At 41.2% G+C, this 22715-nt stretch overlaps 1 protein-coding gene across 5 annotated transcripts in view; it reads left to right on the top strand.

The window, feature by feature from the left end:
• The window catches only part of Nedd4l (NEDD4 like E3 ubiquitin protein ligase), a 297017-nt gene that overhangs the window by 115199 nt on the left and 159103 nt on the right, over window positions 1-22715 (top strand). Inside the window, exon 1 of one of the 5 annotated variants that reach the window (XM_074069746.1) lies at window positions 1367-1500. The exons of 3 other annotated variants lie outside the window; for them this stretch is intronic. The gene's annotated coding sequence lies outside the window, so the exon portion shown is untranslated. Of the gene's footprint in view, window positions 1-1366; window positions 1501-22605; window positions 22660-22715 lie in introns of those variants that run through there. One more of the 5 variants, XM_074069747.1, reaches the window with a different exon arrangement.

The following is a 22715-nucleotide window of genomic DNA, read 5'->3' as shown; positions in this document are numbered from 1 at the left end:
GAGGAGGAATTCCCTGGGCTGCCTTTTGGGAGAGTGGATTGAAGATGGTGTAGAGTTCATGACTGCAATATGCAACAGCCACCACCAGATGGTGATGGTGGCCTCTTGGCCCAGGTAGGACTCTGGGTCTCCCCATCCCACCCACGGAAGGTCACCTGATAAGCATATTGTTGAGTGGGTAGCTCACTTGCTTGTCATCTTTATTAAAGAGTGGTGTTAGTAGTTAGTAATTCTCATTATAAGAAGTAATTGTCTTTAAAAGGAAGCGTTTTAGAAAAAGACCTGGTTCAATTACGTGTCAGTTCTTCCCTCCACACTCTCAGCTCTTGGTAGTGAGCATCCGCTTGACCTTGACATAGGAATTTATGTGGAACTTTGGGCAGAAGACTCTTCTACCTTTAGCTGTATCTTGGTGTCCCCTGGCAGGGTTTAGGTATGAGTCATGGGATCTGTCTCTATGACCACTGTATTCAAAACTGATTTTAAACTTGGCCTTCTGACCTGTTGGAGATATGGTTAAAAGGGGATGGGAGAAATACCTTTTGCTGTTAGACATGCAGTGGGTTATTTGTTTATTTTGTAGTGCTGGTGCTGTACCATTGAACTATTCCTGCCCACCAACCCCAGCCTCTGGGATCAGTCTTTACCCAAGGCTCTAAGAAAAGGGGAAAGAGGAAACTGTAGATAAGTTAGGACAGTAGTTTTGCACTCACGCCCCTGGAGGGTAAGGAAATGTAGACGGGCAAAGGCACCCTGAGTGCAGAACACCTGTCATCTCGCTGATTCCTCAGGACAGGGCATGGAGGAAGTCTCAGGGCTCTGTATCCACAGGTGAGAAAGCAGAGGGTGGGACAGGTTCAGAAAACTTGCTCAGTGCCACCAAGCTAACAAGTCTGTGTAGATGGAACCCAAAGCTTGTTTTGGCTGATGAAAATATAGACTCATTCTCTACCTAGAGGGACAAAGGAACGATTATTTAAACGAAAGTATGGAGTCTCCTTGTTCCCTTGAATATTCTTCCTTTTAACATTGGCAGAAGCATTTAGGAAAAATCATCATTCATTTTCAAAAAGGAGGGCTGTGGTTTGAGTTGTTTTCTGTGTGTCCCTTGAACCCATGAAGTTTCTCCCGTAGTCATTGGCTGGCCGCCTCTGATGAGCTGTCTCTCTTCTCCACGTTTGAATTTGCTCCTGATTCGAGAGGCAGGAGGCATCAGCAGCCGCTTGCAGCCCAGGCAGGCTTCAGCACAGCCGGCCCCACACAGCTGGAGGGCGCCTGGTGGGTGGCTGTGTGGCTCTACCTGGGCGGTAGCTGCTCAGAACCCTCCCCTTGCAGGGACCTCCCCCTGCCAGCTCCAGGCTGTTGATTACCTGTCGGGAACTGGCAGACCTGGATTTCTCTTCCGCTCTTGCTGTTGTTAGGGGAAACAGACCAACCGTCTGCATCTAGACTAGCCTGCTTTCTCTCCCCTTTGAAAGAAGTCATCCTGCCTGGAATCTGGTAAGTGCCACCAAAGGCTCCGCTTCCCTTTTTACTTGGTCTGTGAGGACAGTAGCAAAAGACTGGTTGTTTTGTTTTTTTGGTTTTTTTTTACCGTGAATCTATTAATTTTAACCCAAATGTGCCAGAATTTGGGGAATTCTTTAAACTTGTTTTTTTTAATTAAAAAAATGTTCATTAGACATTTTTTGCATGCTTCAAAAATTAAAAGATAATACAGTGAAAAAATTTAATGACTTATGTGTACAGCCTCTGTCATTTTATTTGAAACCTGTTTTCAGGGCAGTGCACTGAAAAAATATGCAGATAATGGTCTGGTGCCTCCCCCTCCTGCATGAATAAATTATTGCGTTTGTCGTCTCCGTGTTCCTGAAAATGTCAAAAATAGACACAGTGAGGGGATCTGTCACACAGAGTTCAGAAATTTGGTACAAAACCCCAAGTGAAATGAGGACAGACCTTCTATTTATTTATTTTTCCATTTTAGACTTCAGTATATATTGAACTCAATTTAAAACATAGCTTATGGAGTCGTCTTGGTTGCCTTGGACAGGTGCGCCTGTATTGTTTGTGACTTACTTCCTGGGATACACACACCTTCCTCATTTGTTTTATACTTTTATTAGAAAGACTTGGTGATGAGTCACATGGTTTATCACTTGGTCTTCAGATTTAGTGGTTTTGCTCTTATATGGACAGACATTCAGTTGAGAACTTTTAAAAAATGAGGAAACAGGGTACCTGAGTGCTAGCTCATTATTCATTTGTCTTCTCTCCCATATTCTTCAGCCTCCAAATATAGAAATTTTATTCCTCTTAGGACAAAGTAAAATGGGCACTTCTTTTTTTTTTTTTTAAGTTAAAGAGGATTGCCATTAAGAAACATCTAAGAGTTTTCTAGAATAAGCTGTCTTTCCATTTGATGTCAGTTGTGCTGGTAGAGACAGCATGGTTCTCCTTTCTCCATTTGTTTTCTTACAGTTTAGTTGCAAATCGTGCTCTATGGCATATCTATAATTTCAGTAAAATTGAATTATGCAATGCTGGATGGAAAACCAGGGCAATGATACAGTGTTGGGGCAATTCCATAAGCAGTGAGAAACTCGGGCTGCCTCAGACAAACGCTGAGACATGAGCTAGAGTGGTGTCCTGAGGGGTGGAGGAGGAAGCCCCAGCATGTACAGCGACTTGAAATACTTCAGAAAGGACATTTGTCAGAAATCCTCTAAATCATGGCCATTCGTAATGTGTGAAATTGAACTTCTGACCCCGTTGGCTCGATGGTGATTTCTTGTTTTGCTTGAGAATTATGTGTAATTGAGTCTTTGGATGTGGGGAAAATAGCTGAGCAGTGTAATGACTGGGTAGCATGCCATTCTTTCTGTGTGTGACTTGGAATTGTAGAGCCTAAGCCTTCACCTTAAAAGGAGACTTTCTATTGAGAGATACCCCACAAACCTTACCTTTTATAATTCCTTATCTGTGACCTGCTCGCACATGAGGTAACAGTTATACCTGGTATACCTGGTAAAGGAGCAGGAAGAACAAAATAAACCCAGGGAGCTGTGGAAGCAAGCAATGCCCTGCCCTACCCCTCCCCAACACAACCCCCCCCATTCCATTCTGCTTCTGCCTACCCACTGATGTACATTTCTCTTACCTCTCTCAAAAGGTGTGTTTTGCAACACTTTTTCAACATGTGAACTCCCACCTCATACCTGAGCACCGGTTAATGATCTTTATTGTAAATGATTCTAGGCCTCGATTAACATTTAGCTTGGTTGGGACTTCCCAGTTGAACTCCATAGTCTTCCTCCCATGGATTTCTTCCCTTCCAGCCTGCTGCCCACTGGTGGGATCAGGGCTGAGCCAGTTTTCCAGTTATGTGATCTTTCCTTTGGTGCAGTTGAGCTGAGATAGATGAGGTGGAACTGTAGAAGAAGCAGCTGCAGAGCTGTTCACTGGTGGGGGACTCCAGGTGGTCTGGGACCCTGGAATCCAGACACCCTCTGGTGAGCCTGCTCTAGGGAACTGCTGTCATCCAGTCTGTCCAGGTGGTGGTGATGGTATTGGATGATTAATATTTCCCAGATGCAGATGGTAACTGCGTGGTCTCTTTCAGCCACTCTGGCAACCGTCTGCGCTGGTCCCTTTTTGCTGGGACACCAGTTGGCTCCTGTGTAGACAGAAGCACCGTCTGCATGACCTTGCAGCTTGTAGGACAGGTGGTATCAGCCGTTTTCTTGTGACCTAAATATGTGCCGATGGTGATTTCTGTGTTCATATTGATACCTAAAAAAAAAAGATGAGAAGTAGCTTTTATTGTCACAAAAGTGATTATGTCCTTTTGTATGATGTTTAAGGGGCACCTTTCAGAACTAGTTTTTAAAAATCTGGATGGCACCAACCTCCAGTCTCTCCGATTTCCCTTGAGAACTTATTCATCCTCTTTACATGTTGGTTATTGAAGTATTCTCCTATACCTTCACTGCCAAAAGAAGCAGGGTGACATATAAGAAACCTGAGAGGGGGTGGGGGCAGGGGGGAGAAATGACCCAAGCCTTGTATGCACATATGAATAATAAAAAAAAATAAAGTAAATATTAAAAAAAAATAAAGAAGATAATGAAAAAATAAATAAATAAAAAAGAAACCTCAGGACATTAGCCTAAAATATGTGTTACACATCCTTCCTCAGTGAATCTTTCTTCTTCCCTGGCCTTAATTCTACTTTAGAGGATGGGGCCCGTGTTAGCTGTGGGTAGCAACATGATCTTTGGGCAATGTGGTCCCTCTGAGGCAGGATGTGGGTGTGGGTGGGTTGGGTGGCACACAGTGGTCATGAGTTGTCCATTTTGGCTCTTTTCCCAGACCATGGTCAGCCTCATGCTTGGCTAGGTTGGGTGCTGTGATGTTTATTTTAGAATCTTGGGATGGATGGAGTGAAGTCTGATTTCTAATCAGAATTCTTTGATTCTAAGAAATTATTCAATCTAGACATTATAGTTATTATTTTTGAAAGCACTGGGGAAAAACCATAATTTTGCATCTCTGGTCTTCCTTAGTGATGGTTTATAAGACAAACAGGTTTATGTGGCCTTATAAAAGGTTTTAAAAAGTAGTCATTTAATCCCCATTGAAATCTTGTTACATGTACACATATCACGAATTGTTTCAAGTCAATGGTTCTCAACTACTTGTAGTTCTTTCCCCGCCTCTCCCCCAAAGTCCATTTGACAGTATCTGGAGACATTTCACACACTGGTATCCAGCCCAAAGTGTCAGTAGTGTTAAGGTCAAGCAACTTTGTTTTAAATGATATACACAATAAGAAATACCACAGAAAACAATGTGAGATCCCTGAGTACCCTATCCACAAAGAGTGGATAGTTTTTTGTTCTTTCTCACAAAACTGCTCAGTAGGGCCCTTTGAATCAGTGAATTAGTGGGACATGTAAATGGCATAACTTTAAGACAATAAGACATCTTTTAAATTCAATTTTTTTATTTTTGGCAGTACTAGGGCTTAAACTTAGGGCCTACACCTTAAGCCACCCCACCAGACCCCCCCCCTTTTTTTTTCATGATGGGATTTTTTTAAGATAGGGTCTCTCAAACTATTTGGCTGGTCTGGCTTCAAACTGTGATCCTCCTGATCTCTGCTTCCTGAGTAGCTAGAATCAGAGGTATGAGCCACTGGCACCCAGCTCGAATTAAAAGTATTGATAAAGTGCCTTTTTTAAACATAGCTAAATAGTTAAGAAATATGATAATTACTTGATTTTCTTTTCTTTTTTGTTTGCAGTGCTGGGGTAGGACACAGGACCTTATGCATCCTAGGCAAGTGCTCTTATCACTGAGCTACACCCCAGGCCCTAGTTTGGTGCTTTTCTAGTTTCAGCTGCCTGAAGGGAGAAATGGAGGGGCAGGACAAACTCCCTGCTGTGTTGGAAGGTGCACCTCTCAGTTCTGTGGTAGCTGGTGCAAGACCCAATTATAGGCTGGCTGTCACAGGGACCCTTCTGTAGCCCTGGAGAGGCCTGGGTCAACTTCCTCATGTCTGTGACAGGATAAGGACATGTCTGCTGCTTACTTCACTGTATGATCAAGGCTGAAACAGAAGGCCATCTCAGAGTTAAAAAATATGTATAACCTTTTTTTGGGGGAGGGGACAGTACTGATGATTGAACTCGGGGTCTTGTGCAAGCTAGTCAAACACTCTTGATACTGGGGTCATGTTCCTCACTCTTTTGTTTATATTTCATTTCTGAGATAGGGTCTCAAACTTTGTCTGGGCTGGCCTCAGAGTGGCAGTTCTCCATCCTCTGCCTCCCAAGTAGCTGGGATTGCAGATGCGTTTCCACTCTCAAAGTTAATCAAGTCTAATGTTCCCTTTGGTGGTAAGGAAACCAGCGTGGAAAGGTTAACTTGCTTTTTCTCATCCACTCTGTGATTTCTCCCTCGTTTCAATTCTTAGGGAGATTTTTGCCTGTTTAATTAATTCATTATTCAGTTAATCATGTACTCATTTCTGATTCCTTTTATTGTCATCCTGCCTTCCTCTTCAAAATCTTCAAGGTTAATTTTTTTATGCATTTACTCCTTGTTTTCTTAATTAGATTAAACTAACTTTGGGAATGGAATAATAGCTTATGTACTTTTGGGTTCCACTAGTACCTAAAGAAGTATTTGGTTAAGTGTCATACCCTAAGAAGATACTTTGATAATCTACTTTACTGTCACCCAGACAGTATAACTGCTATGACTGAGCCAGTATGGGAATTAAAACTGAGTGGTGGTCTTTAAGCAGGGACTCACTTGCTTTTCGTGTGAGGTAACTTATCACGTATTTGAGAAATCCAAGTTCTCTGAAGTACTGTGTCCTGTGGGTATAGGTCAAGGCTGACTTGCTACAGTGCTGACTCTCCATGGGGTTTCATCCAACATTTCCATTTTCCTTTGGCCTAGGATGGCTTTACTATGTTGTATGGAAGTAATAAAGCCCTCAACTGATAGACATGGTTTATTCCCAGGCTTGTGTGGTGTTCTGTAAAAAATAGCCTTGCGTATTTGTCGTTCTGCATTTTTGTCCAGGCATTCCAGTAGGAATAAGTAAGGTCTTCCTCTCTTGTCTCACAGACATATAATTCCTCAGCACCTCTTATTACTTCAAGGTCAGCCCTGCTCTTCAACCCCTCATGTAAAAGGCAGATTTTCAGGTAAACTTTTCTCCCTGACTTAAGTTTTGAAAACCAGAAAGGAGTCTTGGAGATGGGCTTCTTCTTCTGCAGATGAAGGCCTTGAAATGCAGGAAATGACAGGAGAGTCATGAGCTCAGCTCTCTTGCCTGCCACCTGCCACAGGGGTGTTCTTTCTGTTGCACTCCTTCTGTCTGCCTGCCTCAGCCAGGTGTCATCTAGGTTAATGCTACTTGGAGTGGTCCATGGACCAGCGTGTCACCTGCATGCTTGTCAGATAGGCAGGATGTCAGATAGACAAAATGCCCCAGAGGTACTGAGTTAGGTGGATCTGCTTGTTAATTCCCAGGGCCTCATGTGCATGTCAGTTGGAGAAGCTGGCCTGGTGTTCTCTTCAGAAGTGGATGCAGCAGTGACTTGTAAACAGGATGCAGGCTCCTTTTCAACAAATAGGTCTCCCTTTTCTCCTGATATGCCAGCTTGCCTGTCCTGGGTCCCATCCTGACCTTCCCCTGGAAGGGGATCAGGATTGGTCCCTTTGGTAGTGGAGTCTTTCCCAGGTGGCATTACCTGCCATTCCTGCTTCATACATTCAACATAGCCCTCATCACTCTTCTGGGTTGATCCCTAATACCTCATACTTGTCCATCTGGCAAGTACTCTAGTGTTACTTATTTCGTACTCTGTTCATGGTAATTTATACATTCCTCGTGTACTTATAGTTAGCCTTGCATACCTAGAGGGTCCATATTTATGGTTCAGCCAATCGAAGATTCTGTCAACCCCAGATCAGAAATACACATGTGAAAAAAATGCATCTGTACTGAATATGTAACAGATTTCTGTCTTCTCATGATTCCCTAAACAACAGTAGAATATGTACATAGCACTTACATTGTATTAGGTGTTATAAGTAATCTAGACATAGTGTAAACTTGATGGGAAGACATGCATAGGTTATATGCAAACACCGTGCCACTTTCAGTAGGGGATTTGAGCTTCCTTATAGCTTTGCTGTCCTGAGGGCAGGAGTCCTGGAGCCAACGCCCCATGAACACTGAGAGCTAGCTGTAATTTATTGTGCCTTTTCTCATCATTGACCTTAAGGACTTTAATATGCTGCCTAGTCTATATACCAGCCTGGGAACATTGCTAGTTTCACATCTTTGCTTTACTGCTACCTGGAGGAGAGGGGTGTGTACGAGCATGGATGAACATGTGCTGATAACTGGTGACATTAGGCTTCAGTGTGAACTTCAATAAAAACTTAATTGCAAATTACTCTTTACATTCTCCACAAACTGACCTTGTAGTGAAAGATAGTAGTAAAATCCTTGTCATGATCAAAATCCTGTATTACTAGATTCAGTATTTTAGTCTCTTAAATTTCACTTTCAGAGGGCCAATATTGGCAACTGGCAAGTAATCTAAATATATAGGTGCAGTGATGATGCTTAGCAGACCATAGGGACAAGTTTAGCCTAATAATATGTAGTGTTGATAAATGTACAAGAATAAGAGTTGTTGTTTTTGTTTTTAAAAGACAACTTTTTATACTAAGAAACGATGATTTTTTTTTTCTACACTATGTTGGCTGCATCCGAATTAGTGAAGGTTAAAATAACTATGACTGGTAAAAACACTTTTCAGATTATTTTACTTTTTATATAATTACATGAAATTCTCCATTTGGTAGTTGATCTCTCAGATAAATTAAGTCCTGCCAAACTGTCTGAAAAGATGAGTGAGTCAGACCCTAAAAACTTGTGCCATTTGAAAGATAACAACTATGTACTATGATTTATTAAGGGAATAATTAAAGAAACTTTTCTGTATTTTAAGATTTGTGCTGGTTAATCTTATCAGCCTGGTGTAAAGGAATCCACTTCAAACCAACTACTACAGAAAAGTCATTGCTTTTCCCACAAAATTAACTGGTTTCAGAGGACAACTTATAAAAATTCAACCTTTATGAATTGTAAAGCCTTGCTGGCTTTATTACCAGATTGTTATGGTGTCCATCTGTACTTGACTTTGTGGTCATTAATGCATTTAGACAAAATAGCTAATGGTGATTCATTTATTTATATAAGCATTTATTTTGCTTAATAGACAAGTTGATTGTACACAATACAGAAAGGATGACAATTAGTCTAACTTTAAGATGCTTATGATCTAATAGAAACCTTGAAATCTCCACTGGGCAGGGTTTTCACTGGAGCACTCCAGCCAAGTGAGTGAACAGACGTTTAGATAGATACTTGAAAGTTATGTGTCATTGTGCTGACTGGTGACAGGTTGTGATGTGTGTGAATTACACATGTTTCTGACCATTGGTCAAGTCATTTTAAAATTAGATTTAGAATTTCCATAATTTTCATAACATTAAACACTCTTCACATACAAGGATGTATGAGTGTTGTACACCTTCCTGAGGACTACTTAATAAAATCAAGAAGGTGTTATAAAAAGCAGCAGAGACCAAATGGTTTGTGAGATGAAGGGAAACTCCCCAACTGTGAAATTGAATGGGTCACAATGAAAAGAAAAATATAGATTTAAATAAAAGGTAGGAAACAAGATCTATCACACCAATGATTACATAGAATGCATGTTAGATACAAATATCCAACGAACTGAACACCTCAACAGAAATGTTTGGATTGGTAGTTTAAACTCTTTGAGTAAATATTTTATCATTAATTACAGATATTCTGACATCTACCAAAGATAGCAGGCAATACAGAATCAGTTGTAGGTATCTTTTTTATTATGACGGATTTGTGTTTCCTGTTCTTCAGAGCATTACTTCCTTGAATTCTTAAAGACTTAGTGTGGTTTTATGGTCACTAGCCAGCTAGTTCTTGGGCAGTTGTGAGCTGGTAGAAGTGTGAGCAGTTAAGCCCTGAAGTAACACTGCTGGCAATCTGTTGTGTTCACAAATGGTTGAAGGCATAACAGAGATTAAAGGAAGGTAAATAGTCACCTGGCAAAAATATTTGCCCTTTCTCAAAATTGTAGAAGTTATATTTAGAAGAAATGTTTTTGGTAAAAATATTTGAAAGTTTGTTTTGTAATCCAAAGTAGCTTGGGTTATTTTGACTAGAGGGATGGGAAGGGGGGAGAAAATATGAGAAGGAGGGAGGCAGAGACTATGGAATGCGTCAGTTAGAAGAGGGAAATGAGATGATTAATTGGTGTAGAATAAGAATAGAAAACATGTGGGGAGTAGAATCTTGAAATTTCAGGGCTATCCATTAGTCACTAGTTGAAGTTTTATATTAGAAGTGGTAGAAACCACTAGTGATGAAGAGAGGGAAGAAGGCGCCCATCCTTTCTCTTGTATTCAGGTAGAATATTCTGAAATATATTCTGGTCCAACCCAGTTCCCCTCACCTCTATTTCTGCCCCTTCATTCTGGCCAAGCTGCCTGCATTTCCTGTATAGGTTTTGACTCTTGTTTCCTCTGTGCTGTTGTCTGCATTTAGAAATCTGGTATCCTAGGGCCTCCTGTCTCCCTTTGTGTGGGTGAAACTTGCTTATTTACTGAGTGGGATCCAGTTCAGATCCCAGCTTAATACATGAAGCTTTCCTTAGTTACTTTCCCTCTTCTGAATGAAATAAAAGCTATTCTCAGGAGTGTGAAAGATACCCCCTTGGTTGGGTATAGGATTTATTAAAACTTCAAATGTATATGAAGTCAGTTTGCAGATTCCAGCAAGTTTTCCAGTCTCCCTGCTTGTGGAGCTGTGTTTAACTGGGCTGCTGCCTCTTGGCCTCAGGTGTAAACCTCTGGAGGCAGCAGCATTGTCTAAAACCCAGGCACATAGACATTTGTCTCTGCTGACACTAAGGTAACTTAGTGTAGCTAAGACAGGAGAGAATGGGTGAAGAGCCAGTGTGTTACAGAAGTGGCAAGTGGTAGAGTTTTACTGTTGCTGAGACTGGAGCTGTTAGTGTGTGTGGAAGTTTGGGGGAGCCATGGTGGTGTATAGCTCCTGGACTTCATTAGGCAAACATGCAAGCAGGAACCAGTTGTACTCCTACCTCTGTAGGGTACAGGTAAGCTTCATGGTACACCAGCAGCAGCATTTTGATGAGAATATGGGGTGACTTTAAGGCACTCTGCCTGCCCACCTTATCCCAGTCATGAGCCTTGTGACCTGTCTCCCCCTCCCCTCTTGGCCTTTGCATTGTGAAAACAGACATTCTACCTTTTCCTTAAGCTTTAGTAATTGCTCATTTGTCAAGAATGGAAACAGAAACATTGCCACCAGAAAGTAAAATGTACTTCAAAGTACAATAGGAAAATATCTGAAAATTCTCCCTGGCTAAAGCAGGTAATTTTTTAAAAAATCCATAATAAGGAGTTGACTATCACTGAACTTTGGAAAACAAAGATTATTCCATTTAATTTTTCGCAAATGAAAATCAGAGTGCAAACAGATACTCATTTTAAAGGATTTTTCTAGAAAATAGGAAAAGGGTTCTAACCAGTGCAGGGCTTTGGATCTGTGTGATTTATGGTTCTAGAGTTGTATTTTCCTCCCTGCAGAATGGGTTAAGGCAGGTAGAGTGATGTGGATATGTGCACAAGACAGGGAAGCACTGTGCAATTGCTATTTCTAGCACAGTAGGAATATATCTAGGTACTCAGGTTGCCAGTCTTATTCAGAACCAGCCGAAGCTTCTAAGATTTGATGATCTAGAACTCCGGGGCCGTATTCCATGTTTTTATAGCTGTGACTTAGTAGCAGCTGCATCAGTGCCCCTCCGGCAGTGATGTTCTCTGGGCACAGTCACTCCCTGACTCGCACATGTGCACTGAATCTGGCTGGTGCCCAGGGTCTGCAGATTGTTTGAACAGGATACAGTTTAGTTGTGTCTTGGTGGTTGTTCACCTAAGGTGGGATTATGATCCTTTCTCCTTAAAAGTAGACATAGTGTAAAGGGAAGGGTACACATGGCATCAAGACCCTGGGGAACATTAAATGCTCTCTCCCACCAAAGAGTTCGTGTTACAGTGGGGGTTTAACGATAACATTTTAGTTGTTGAGATGCGTTAGGGAAATCATTCAGGAACAAAGCGAAAAAATTAAATATGGACAATATTAAAATTATCCTTTGGGTTCTAGCTTACAGGGTCTATGGTTAGCAACCCAAATAGAAATCTTTGCTTTAGCTAACATAAATTATTAAGATGTTAGTTGTTTACATGAGTCAGAGCTTCTAAAGTGTGTTCCCCCAAGTAGGCTGAGCTGAGCTTCCTTCTCAGCCTGTTGTCATAGAGTCTAAAAATGGAAACGTGAGTCTGAACTCTTTCCAGATCATAAAATAACTCTGAATTAGTAGAGCATAAGTGAATGTGATTTTATTTGAGTGTCATTTTTAAGTGCCCCAGCCAGGTTGGGAACTTTTAAGTCTCAAAAATCCCCTATAGTGTGAGGATTAAAGAAGCAGTAGCCCCTCCCCTTCTGGCATCAAACACTTTTCTAATTAGGTCAGAGCCTCCCTCCCACCCCACCTGGGGATACTTCACCACCAGTTTTTGAGAGTTGCCATTGGAAGCTGTCACATAGAGAAGGTCTCTTCTGGCAGTGTGTATTGCTGGACCTGGAAGAGACGTAGGTTCTCAAGAATCACTCCTTTTGACTTCCTGAAAATTACATATCAACCTGTACTGTAAAAGGTCTCCCCCACCTAATAGACCAAAATCCTGCACTAGCAGTAAGCTCACTGTGATGACCTCAGAATGGAACTTTGTTCATACAGGGTTGTGTGATAGCTTAGCTTTGGAACATTGTCTTGATTACAGTAGATGTTTTAAGAGAGGCTACAGAATTTATTCTGTTGGGTGTGTTTTAAACCTGTATAGGTTTTAAAACATGTCTATGAACCCAGTCACTTTCTCCCAAATGTGAAATGGAGGGTGAACATTTAACAGTGTATTCCATTTGACCTCTACTCAGGGATGGATTGCTAATCCTCTCCTACCTAAAGGAAAAGGGAGAGCAGAAATAGGTAATAGGAATAAGAAAGGGATACAGAAGAGATTAATAGGCTGTATAGGAAAATACTACACATAACCCTCAGCAACACATCCGAAAACATAGGGCAGATTTCTTAGTGAAATAAGAATTACCAAAGTTGATCCAAGAAGCATGGTAGAACAGATCAGTTGAATAATTGAATAATTACTATAGAAGAGCTAAGAAAAGTGGTTAAGAGTTACCAAAGAAAAAGGCAGCCGCACTCTGGATTTTTAGCTGAGTTAAACCTTAAAAGAACAGAAAATTTCAGAGTTATTTGTGCTATCCTAAGACATAGTAAAACATGGGAAGTCTCCTAGTTCATTTTATAGAACCATTATAATTTAACTTAAAAACTTGGATACATTTTAAAGGAGAAAGGTGTAAACCAATATTATTTATGTAAGTAAACACAGAAATTCATAGTAATTTATTAACACATAGTATCTTGAGTGCGTCAAAAGGCTAATGCGATTTAATAAATAGTTGTTTTTTTCTAGGATGATTAAGGACTGTTATCCATTGTTGTACCAACATAGTAAATGAGAAGCATTTATGACAGGCCAACAGAGGCTGGAAAGCCATTTGCTTAAGTTTAGCAGCTGTTCCTAAGAAAATATAATCTAAAACAGCAAAATAGGAGCAAAAATTTTAAAAGGTGCATATATATGTATATATATATATATATATATCCACACATATATATGTACATGTGTGTGTGTGTATCCCAACAGCAGACATTTGATAAAAGGCAAAACTCTAAAACTGTTTCAATTAAAATTAGCAATGAAACAAGGATGTATTCCTTAACAGTTATTATTCAATGTTGTCTTAGAGGTTCAGTGAAATGTTTGTATGTGTAGAAATTCTAAAAGCTTGGAGGGAAAACAAAATTTTAGAACCAATAGGGAGATGCCAAGGTAGCTGGGTAAAAAAATAAGTCTCTAGAAATTATGTTTTCTCTCTTTCCAAGATAAGCACATGGAAGTGGAAGGTAAGACGTATTCCTATGACAGCAGCACCAGAAAACCTAGGAAAAAGTTGAACGAATGCCCATATTCTTCTTATTGAAGGATAGGAAGTAAAATCTCAAGGAATGAAGATAGAGAAGATGCAAATATATTTTTTCAAAAATTAATAAGTAGATTAATTATAGTTCCAATTAGAATTTCCAAGGTGGTATTTTTTAATTCAGTAAAATAATCCTGAAATTTATATAGAAGAATAAATGCATAATGTTGGAGAAGAGCAAGATAAGCACGAGAAGAAAACTAGTGAGAGCAGACTTGGCTCACCAGTGATCACAATATGATAAGAAAGTTCTCATGATCAAATCTGTGTGGTAGTGATACCAGGCACAGAAATAATTCAGTGGAACCAAGTAGTTAAGGCAGGACTGTTTCTCATTAAGAGGCAGAGTTAAATAGTTCCATTCTGTTGGGGAAAAGCATACATCATCTAAAGGCTGGGACAGGCATAATTATCTCTTCTTCTGGAGTGGGGGTGGCAGGAATGACACAGCCCTCTGTTTTATATTCTCATCAGAATTAAGTCCCAGAATCTTCAGAAACTGAAATATAAACAAGCAATTCAGATTTTACAAGAGAATGTAAGAAATTGCACATATAACCATAGGGTGAGGAAGAACTTCCTAAGCAAAATTTAAGCTCTAGAAAGGGAGACACATTTGCAGTATGTCCCAAAAGATACATTGTTTAAGGGGCTGAAGGGTAAATATAGCATACAACAGACAAGAGTTTATATGTCTGTACCATAAAAATAACTTAGGAATTGGGAAACACACAATTCAAAGGAAAATGAATAAAGAATACAAACACAAGCTGGGCGTGGTGGTGCACACCTGTCACCCCACTACTCAAGCAGCAGAGGCAGGAGGATTCTGAGCTTGAGGCCACCCTGGACTACATAGCAAGACCTTGTCTCAAAAATCAAGCAACCCCAAATATGTAATTCACAGAGAGTAAATGTGGGCACCCAGCAAACCCACGAGAAGGGGAACAGTTTGTATTACTCAGAAATGTGGATTTAAATGAGACAGCGCTTGAAACTCACCAGACTGGTAAACAATAGAGAAGAATAACACTTCTTGCTGGTAAGGATGTAGCAGAAGTGTTTTCTCCCAATACTAATTTAGCCAGACTTTTCATCAATGTGATAAATGCCTGAGAGAAACAATTTAAAAGGAGAAAAGACTTATTTTGCTCATGGTTTCAGCCTGTGATCAATATGCTCCATTTCACTGGGCCTGAAGCAAGGCTGGACATCATGGCAGTGAGAGTGTATGGAGGAGAATTTCCTTTTATTCCATTAGGGTCCCCAGCCTATGGGATGGTGCTGCCTACATGTAGAGTGGGTCTTCCGCCCTTAGTCCTTCTTGGAAATGTGCACGTAGACACAGACAGACACACACACACACACACACACACACACACACACACACACACACACACACGCATTTGCTCAGTCACTCACCCCAGAGGTGTGCTTTACTAGTTCTAGGCACTTCTCAATCCAATCAAGTTGACAGTTGAGATTAGTCACACTTTAATCCTGGACATCTGTTGTTTAGAAATAAAAGTGTATATAAAGTCTTAGGAACAAGATTGTTTCTTGTACCATTTTACTGGCAAAATGCTGAAAGTGAATGTCCATCATTGAAAATGGCTGACTTACAGAATATTTGCACCATGTAATATTTTCAGCCATCCAATAGAAAGAATTAGAGGTATGTTGAGTTAGCTTTGGAGGGGTTTCTGTGAGACATTGACAATGAGAAGCAAGATGGAGAAAAACATATACATCTGGTTGTAAAACAAAGACATGATCCCTCTTTATATGTCCTGTGTGTGAGTATGTGAGCATGAGAAAAAAAGACAGAAGTGCTCTTCCTCCAAGTTGGGCAGGAATGGGGAGGAATGGTGCCAGGAGCAGGGCAGCATGGATTTTCAAGCCTCCCCTCCCCACCAACTTAATAACTGAGTTGCCACCCATCTGTCATAAGTCTTGACCCCATCCCATTTTTTTTTTCCTTGTGGAGAAGCTGCAGAGTGGTATAGTTTGAGGTTAAAAATCCTTGCTTCTTCCCTGCAGCTTTGTATTTTTTGTTTGGTTGGGTTTTTTTGTATTCCAGCCTGCTCTTGTTTTGATCCCCTGATATCTTTCTGGATTTTCCAGGCATTTTAATTAAAGTTCTTCTTTTGTTTATTCTAAGACCCCGTCTGTCCCTTTCACAGTGCTGGTCTACCATGGCTTTGGTGTTTTTCCCTGTTGATGTATCTGCAATGTCTTCTTAGACTTGTCATGCTTTAGAAGGTCTGTGGTGTTTATTGATACATCTCTGTGTTTCTGTAGATAAATTCATGAGTTGAATTGCTGGATCAAATGAACACTGTCAATGCTGACAGATATTGAGAAATTTCCCCCTCAAGCATTATGATTTGTTTCCACCAGTGATGAAAACACCTATTTTTTCCATACCTCGGTGTTGCCACCTTTTCTCAACCTTATTGTTGCTGATGTGGAAGGGAAGAGCTGTCATTTTATGCCTTTAATTAGTGAGGTCAGCTATCTCTGTATATTTGCACTTCCTCTTTTATGAAGTGCTAATTTGTGCCTTTTTTGTCCATTTCTTCTTTGAGTTGTTAATTTTTCATTAATTTTTTTCAGAGTTCTTTGTAAAAAAACCAAGTGTACTTCACTCATCTGTCATGTTAAAAATGTTTTTTCTCATTTAATTGATTGTGCATGTTGTCATAGAGAAGCCTTTAATTTTAACATTGTGCCCTTAAATTTTCTGTGGTGACTTGGAAAGCTAACAATTACTTATATCGTTATTTGTTCCTATTAAACATAAGAAGGGCTATTTCTCTCTAATAGAAATGTTGCACATCTTTCTAAGTCTAAGAAAAATTTAGGGGAAAAAAAAAAGAAGGAAAAATTATCACCTACAGAAAGAGCATCAGTTGCTCTTAATGTTTTAATATTAATTGCTCTTTTTATATTTTAGCATTTTTCTTTTTGTCTTTTGGAAAGGGAATGTGCATGTTTAGGTATTTGTGGTCACAGTATAGATTCAGTGTATTTTTGTCACTTATTTCAATATGTGGTATGTAACATTCTATTTTCTGAATATTCAGTGTCTTTTTTAATCATGTCTGTTCTGTGTGAGCTTGTAGTTTTTCATATAAGAGAAAAAAGATGCTGTGAATATCTTTGTGCAAAAAATCTTAAACTAGATTTTGTTCTTATGCTATCTCCTTGAAATGAGACCACTAAATCAAGGGAGTATTAGAATTTAAATACCTTTAGTCCATATTATCGAATTGCTTTCCTAAAATGTGGTGCCAGTTATGTTCCCACCAGCATAAAGTTTCTTTGAGCTCTCATCAGAAAAGAGAGAGCTGGATTTGTTTGTGGTGGTAGGGGGGCGGGGGAGGCATGTGGCCATGAACTTGAGAGGTGTGAGGAAGAGTAAGAAGGCTTAGTAGGGCTGGGAGATCTGGTGGAGATGAGGATAAAGGAGCAGGCAGGACCCAGGGCTCATTAGGCTGTGTGAGCCACCACAGGAATTTGCATTTTTATGGTTGAGGTGGTGGAAAGGGGCCAGGAGTGTTGCAGAAAGGGGAGTGGCTTGCTGCGCTTCACTGAGGCAGCTGTTGCTGTTGCTTAGATGAGAGAGGAGGGTTTGAACATCAGTGTGGAAAGGAGAAGATGGTTGGAGATTCATTGGGAAATGGAGCCCTTTCTACCTGCTGATGGGCTGAATGTGTGAGCTAGAAAGAAGAGCAGAGGGGAAAAAAATTTCACCTTGACCACTGGCTGGCCGATGGCCACTGAGGTGAGAAGAAATAGCTAGGGAACAGTGTGTGACAGAACCCAAGCTCAGGTGAGGTCTCAGGTGCCAAGTGGAGATGGGAAGGAGATGGGTGCATGAGGATGGCACTCAAAGTACGGACCAGTATTGAGTGGGCACCACTGAGGTTAAGGATTTCTTCCCTGTGACAGTGTGCTCAGGATTCTGGGACCACATCATTTCAGGAATTAGGAACTAGACAGTTAAGCTAGTAAGTTGCCAGGTTATAAATGCTGGGAGGACACAGGCACTGGGGTCTTGGGCTATGATAGGAGGCGGTACACAGTGTTGTTTACCGAATGGTGTTTATAGAACAGGAGTCCTGTTCTTGGTGAAACTATTTTCTTTTTAGATGCTTTGATAAAGTCTCTAGATACTCAATCGCATGAACCTGTGATGCGTTCAAACCATACATTGTCCTCTTTGATAAATCACTGGAAGGAAAGGTTAAACCAAGCTAAGAGGGTATGTTTAAGACCTTGTTAGGAAACTTGTTAGATTTGTTATAATCACCAAACCTTGCCTGTGTTACATAAAGATTTTTGCCTGTGCCATGTCATCCTTGTTTAGTTCAATTTAATTCCTCCCCCTCCAAGTGTCCCACTTTTCTCTTCTACTGTAGCTGGTTTTGAGCAAAACAGAAAAATTTTGGTTTATTTTACTCTAAGCATCTCGGTTCTTTTCATTTGGTTACTCGTTCTTTTTAAGTAAGTGATAATACACAGATACTTACCAGTTTTTAAATAACTTATTATAACAAAAAAAATGTAAAGGAGTCACCTCCTGGTAAATACAAGAGAGACAACTGGTTGCCATTCTGTTTTATATCCCTTCAGTCCTTTGGCTGTATCTACATATGTAGAAGAGTTTGTGAATTTGACTTAATGCTACATCTGGCTTACAGTGGTACTTGTTAGCCAGTATTTTATGGTGAACATTTTATGTTAGTTTGTAATATTTTTTGAAACATGATTTTTTTTTTTTTTTTTTTTGTGGTACTGGGGTTTGAACTCCGGGACTACACCTTGAGCCACTCCACCAGCCCTTTTTTGTGTTAGGTATTTTCGAGATAGGGTCTTGTGGAATTAATTGCCTGGGGCTAGCCGCGATCCTCCTGATTTCTGCCTCCTGAGTAATGAAATGTGATTTTTGAAGGCTTTACCGTATAGGTAAATCCATAGGTGGCTTTTCAGGAAAGAAATCTCAAGATGCTCTCACTAATTGAAAAGTCCTTTTAAGGCTTAAGATGTAAGCAAATAAAATACAAAAACTGAACTGTCTTTGGAATACTACCAAGAAATTCAGATTTTATGTTCTTAATAAGATCTTGTTTTGACTGAAGTCAGTCTTAACTTTTTTTTTATTCCTTTTGGTTATGTTACCTACAATTTAATTATTTTTGAAAATATACTTTTTCTGCTTTTCATTGGCACATACTAATCCACTGTGACCCTTGCGGTGTGTAGAAATCCCCACCCTACAACCACTCAGTCTTCTAAGTGCAGTAAACACTGTGGAGCAAATTATCCAACGACGAACACTTAGTTGGAAATAATATGGAATTATAGGAACATCAGAATTTTTGACATTATTTCGAAATTTGAGATAAAACATCCCTAAAGGATAAACATGAATGAAGGCAGCCCCTCTATTGCCAGCTTCCTGCAGACCCTCTGCTGGTCGTTCATGGGTATCCCTCCTGCAGCCTCTCCTTGGCTACCGTGGGCTCTGGGTCATGACAAGAAAGACAGCTGTTTCCTCCATTCCCTCGGCTTACTGCATCCTGCCCACATTGTGAAACTGACATCTCTGTCTGAAGTCACCAGCCCCTTCCTGTTCCTTAAATCCAGACACTTTTATTTTCCTGGACAGGCCTCAGTTGGAGAAGTGCTATAAACTGCTCTTCCCCGTCCCTGATCCTTACCTGTCAACAGCAGCTCAACCTTCCTTCTTCCCTATCACCTCAGAGCGGCTCCCTGACTCTTCTTCAAAGCCTCTGTCCTTTTAAGCCAGTGGTTCACAACTGGGGGCAGTTTTGCTTCCCAGGAGCATTGAGAAGTTTCAGATGTTTTTGATTGACACACCTTGTGAGAGCTTTACCCAGTGAATAGGGACCAAGGGTGCTGTTAACCATCCTACAATGCACAGCACAGCCTTCCCTCCACTCTCCCCAGCCAAATGTCAGCAGTGCCAGGTTAAGAAAGCCTTTGCCAAACTCACTGTCAGACCCGGTGCTCCCTGGGTTGTCTGCTTTCCGCACCCTGCCTTTTTACACTGTAGCCTGGGTAGTAGCCGCTTTGGTTTGGGAAACTAGGAAGATCAAATTTGCTAGAATGGCTCCAGGCTGGCCTAGGTAGTGAGGTAGAGGAGGCAGGGGGGTGGCACTTGATCATGACTGGATGTTTGGCACCTCTTCCTTGAGTGTGGCACTGCTATGGTTGGGCCCTAATTTCCTCCTGCAGACCAAGGGAATTGGGAGCCTTCTTGTATTCCCTTCCCTGGCAACATTGCTTAATTTAGTGCGAAGATTGTCACAGACTGGCTTCAGTGCCATTTTAATGTAGGCTGGGCAGAAGCTGATTCTCTGTGTTAGGGAGAATGACGTAGGTGACAGGGAGTTGGATGCAAACCACCCGTTCAGTAAGTTTGAATAAAATGGAGGTGGCAGAATTGGAGTTTGAAAGGTCACATGGCAGCCTTTTTCCCTGTCAGTCTTCCCAAGCGAGGCTTTTCTATGCATTTTCTCAAGGCAGAGCCTCCCTGGACAAGGGAGTGGGCGAGGGAGTACACCAAAGTGAAGTGTATGGTTCTGGGACAATGGCTATTAAGCAGAAATCTGAATTGTCCTCATTTTTATATTAATACTTGGAACAAGACAATCATTGAACTAGTGTATTCATTTTCCAGAGCTCCCACATCAAAGTACCACAGACTGGATGCTTAAACATCACATTCTTCTTTTTTCTCACCGTTCTGGAGCCTTCAAAGTCTAAAATCAGAGTGTCCAAAATTAGGGTTGGTTTCTTCTGAGACCTCACACCATGACTTATAGGTGGCCTTCTTCTCCCACTTGTCCCTCTGTACCTGTCTGTGTCCCAACTTACCTTTTATAAGGATACAGTCACATTGGATTAGTGCCCACACTGCTGAACTTATTTTAACTTGATTACCTCTTTAAAGATCCTGTTTGCAGATATGGCCACATTCCAGGGTACTGGGCTAAAGACGATAGAATTTTGGAGGAATACAATTCAGCCCATCACAGTTAGCTAATGTGAAATATAAATGCTTTTTATCTCTAAGGGAAAAGGCAAATTGCTAAATAATAATTTAAAAATTTACCTGGCTTGTTTATATATATTTGCTTATAGTGTATTCTGTATTGTGTTTCTTATTTTTTAATTTAAACTTCCAGCTAGCATGCAAATCAGAAACAATTGCAGTTTAATTTTAGAATTTTTGACTAATTAAAGATGGAGTTCCTGCTCTTAAATGTAGTCTGTTCAGCACTTGTGTGTCCTGGCCTGCTGAAGACCCCAGGTGTTCTCCTGTTTGAGAATTGGACTGGAAGTGGCTGGCACCCTCAGCCTGTCTCTGAGGTTGTAAATTCTCTCTGCCTGTAACCTGGTGCCCACTGGCTCCTCCAATCCTTCAGAGATCCTCTCTGCCAGAAGGGGTCACTGGCTCCGCCAGTGAGCTCTTTGTCTTCCTGCCACCTCTGGAAACTCCAGAGGGAACTGGAAAGTCTAGTTTTTAGGTTTTGTCAGCTGACAGGCCAGGAGCACTTCACCAGTGAGCATGCCACCAGATTTGAGTGAAGGTAGAAAGTTAGCTTTTTGCTATATCTGCTATTGTGGAAAGCCACGTGGGTTGGAGAGCAGTGTGTGACATCTTTCAAGCAAGAGACAAGAGGCAACACCAAGGCAGTCACAAACCTGAGGAAGAGCCACACCTGACTTGCTCATGGGAGTCCAGTGACAGTGCCCGCTAGACTCTTCTGCTTCCTCAGTGCCCTCGATCACACCTTAGGGCACACAGCTGTGACCTGAAAACTGGAATTGTGGATTTATAGACTGGGGCCAGCTCTCAGATTCACCAAGCTTTCCCCAGTGGGTTCTGTTCTGTGTTGTAGTTTGTATTATAGTCATTCTTGTTCCTGGCTTTCCCCCCACCTCCTTTAAGAGAGCTAGAAAACATGGTCATAGCCCTCCTGGTGTAGGCCCTGGCATGAGGAACAGGATAGAAAGTTGAGTCAGCTGTGAAAGGGGAAGGGGTTACCCCATAGCCTGCCTGCCCCAGGAAACATGCAACTTTATTTTTTTTGGCAGTAATAGGGTTTGAACTCAGGGCCTCAAAATTCATGCCTGCTAGGCAGATGCTGTACTACTTGAGCCACTCCAAGTAGTTGGATATTTTCCAGATAGGGTCTCGCAAACTGTTTTACCTGGGCTGGGCTTTAAACCATGCTCCTCCTGATCTCTGCCTCCTGAGTAGCAAGGATTATAGGCGTGCAGCCACCTGTGCCCAGTTCTGATGCAGCTCTAAATAAGCCAAACAGCCCAGGCAAATTTACAGTCGTTACAAAACCATGGGACCTCTGCTTGCCACCCATGCCAGGGGATAAACCTTGGGTTCAGCCGTGCCCACTGACGACTGTCATTTGGAGAAGAGACGTTGTGGGAACTACTGGAGGTTACTTTACCTTAGGGCACTGGGTGAGGATTTGAGCTGATTGTTGAGCTGGGTGGAGTTACTCAATCCTTACAATAGGGGCGGAGTTTGACTCAACTCCGTTTCCACCAACAAACATTTCTTTCTAGCTGTCATTGACGTGAATCATCAGTATAAGTAGCAAGCTCGCAGCATTCCTTGTCAGTTGTGTTAAAACTTGCTGGTGTTCCCTAGTAGCCACTGAAGTGTGTGTGAACCAGGACAGGCAGAAGAAGAAGCAGGGGAACTCCAGGGTCACCAAGAGAAATTTCCAGCAACACTAGTCTGGCTGAGTGCTTTCCAGTGGGACCGCTGCCTTGTTTTTCGTGAGCCTTGAGGAAAATCATGGGTAAGAACAAAGACGTTGATCGTTGAGTGGATACAGACCATCTACTGGCTCGGGCT

The sequence above is a fragment of the Castor canadensis genome, chromosome 4 (genome assembly GCF_047511655.1).
Source record: "Castor canadensis chromosome 4, mCasCan1.hap1v2, whole genome shotgun sequence".
NCBI lineage: Eukaryota > Metazoa > Chordata > Mammalia > Rodentia > Castoridae > Castor > Castor canadensis.
Note: the sequence above shows the minus strand (reverse complement) of the source record. Positions and strands in the feature narration are given on the sequence as shown.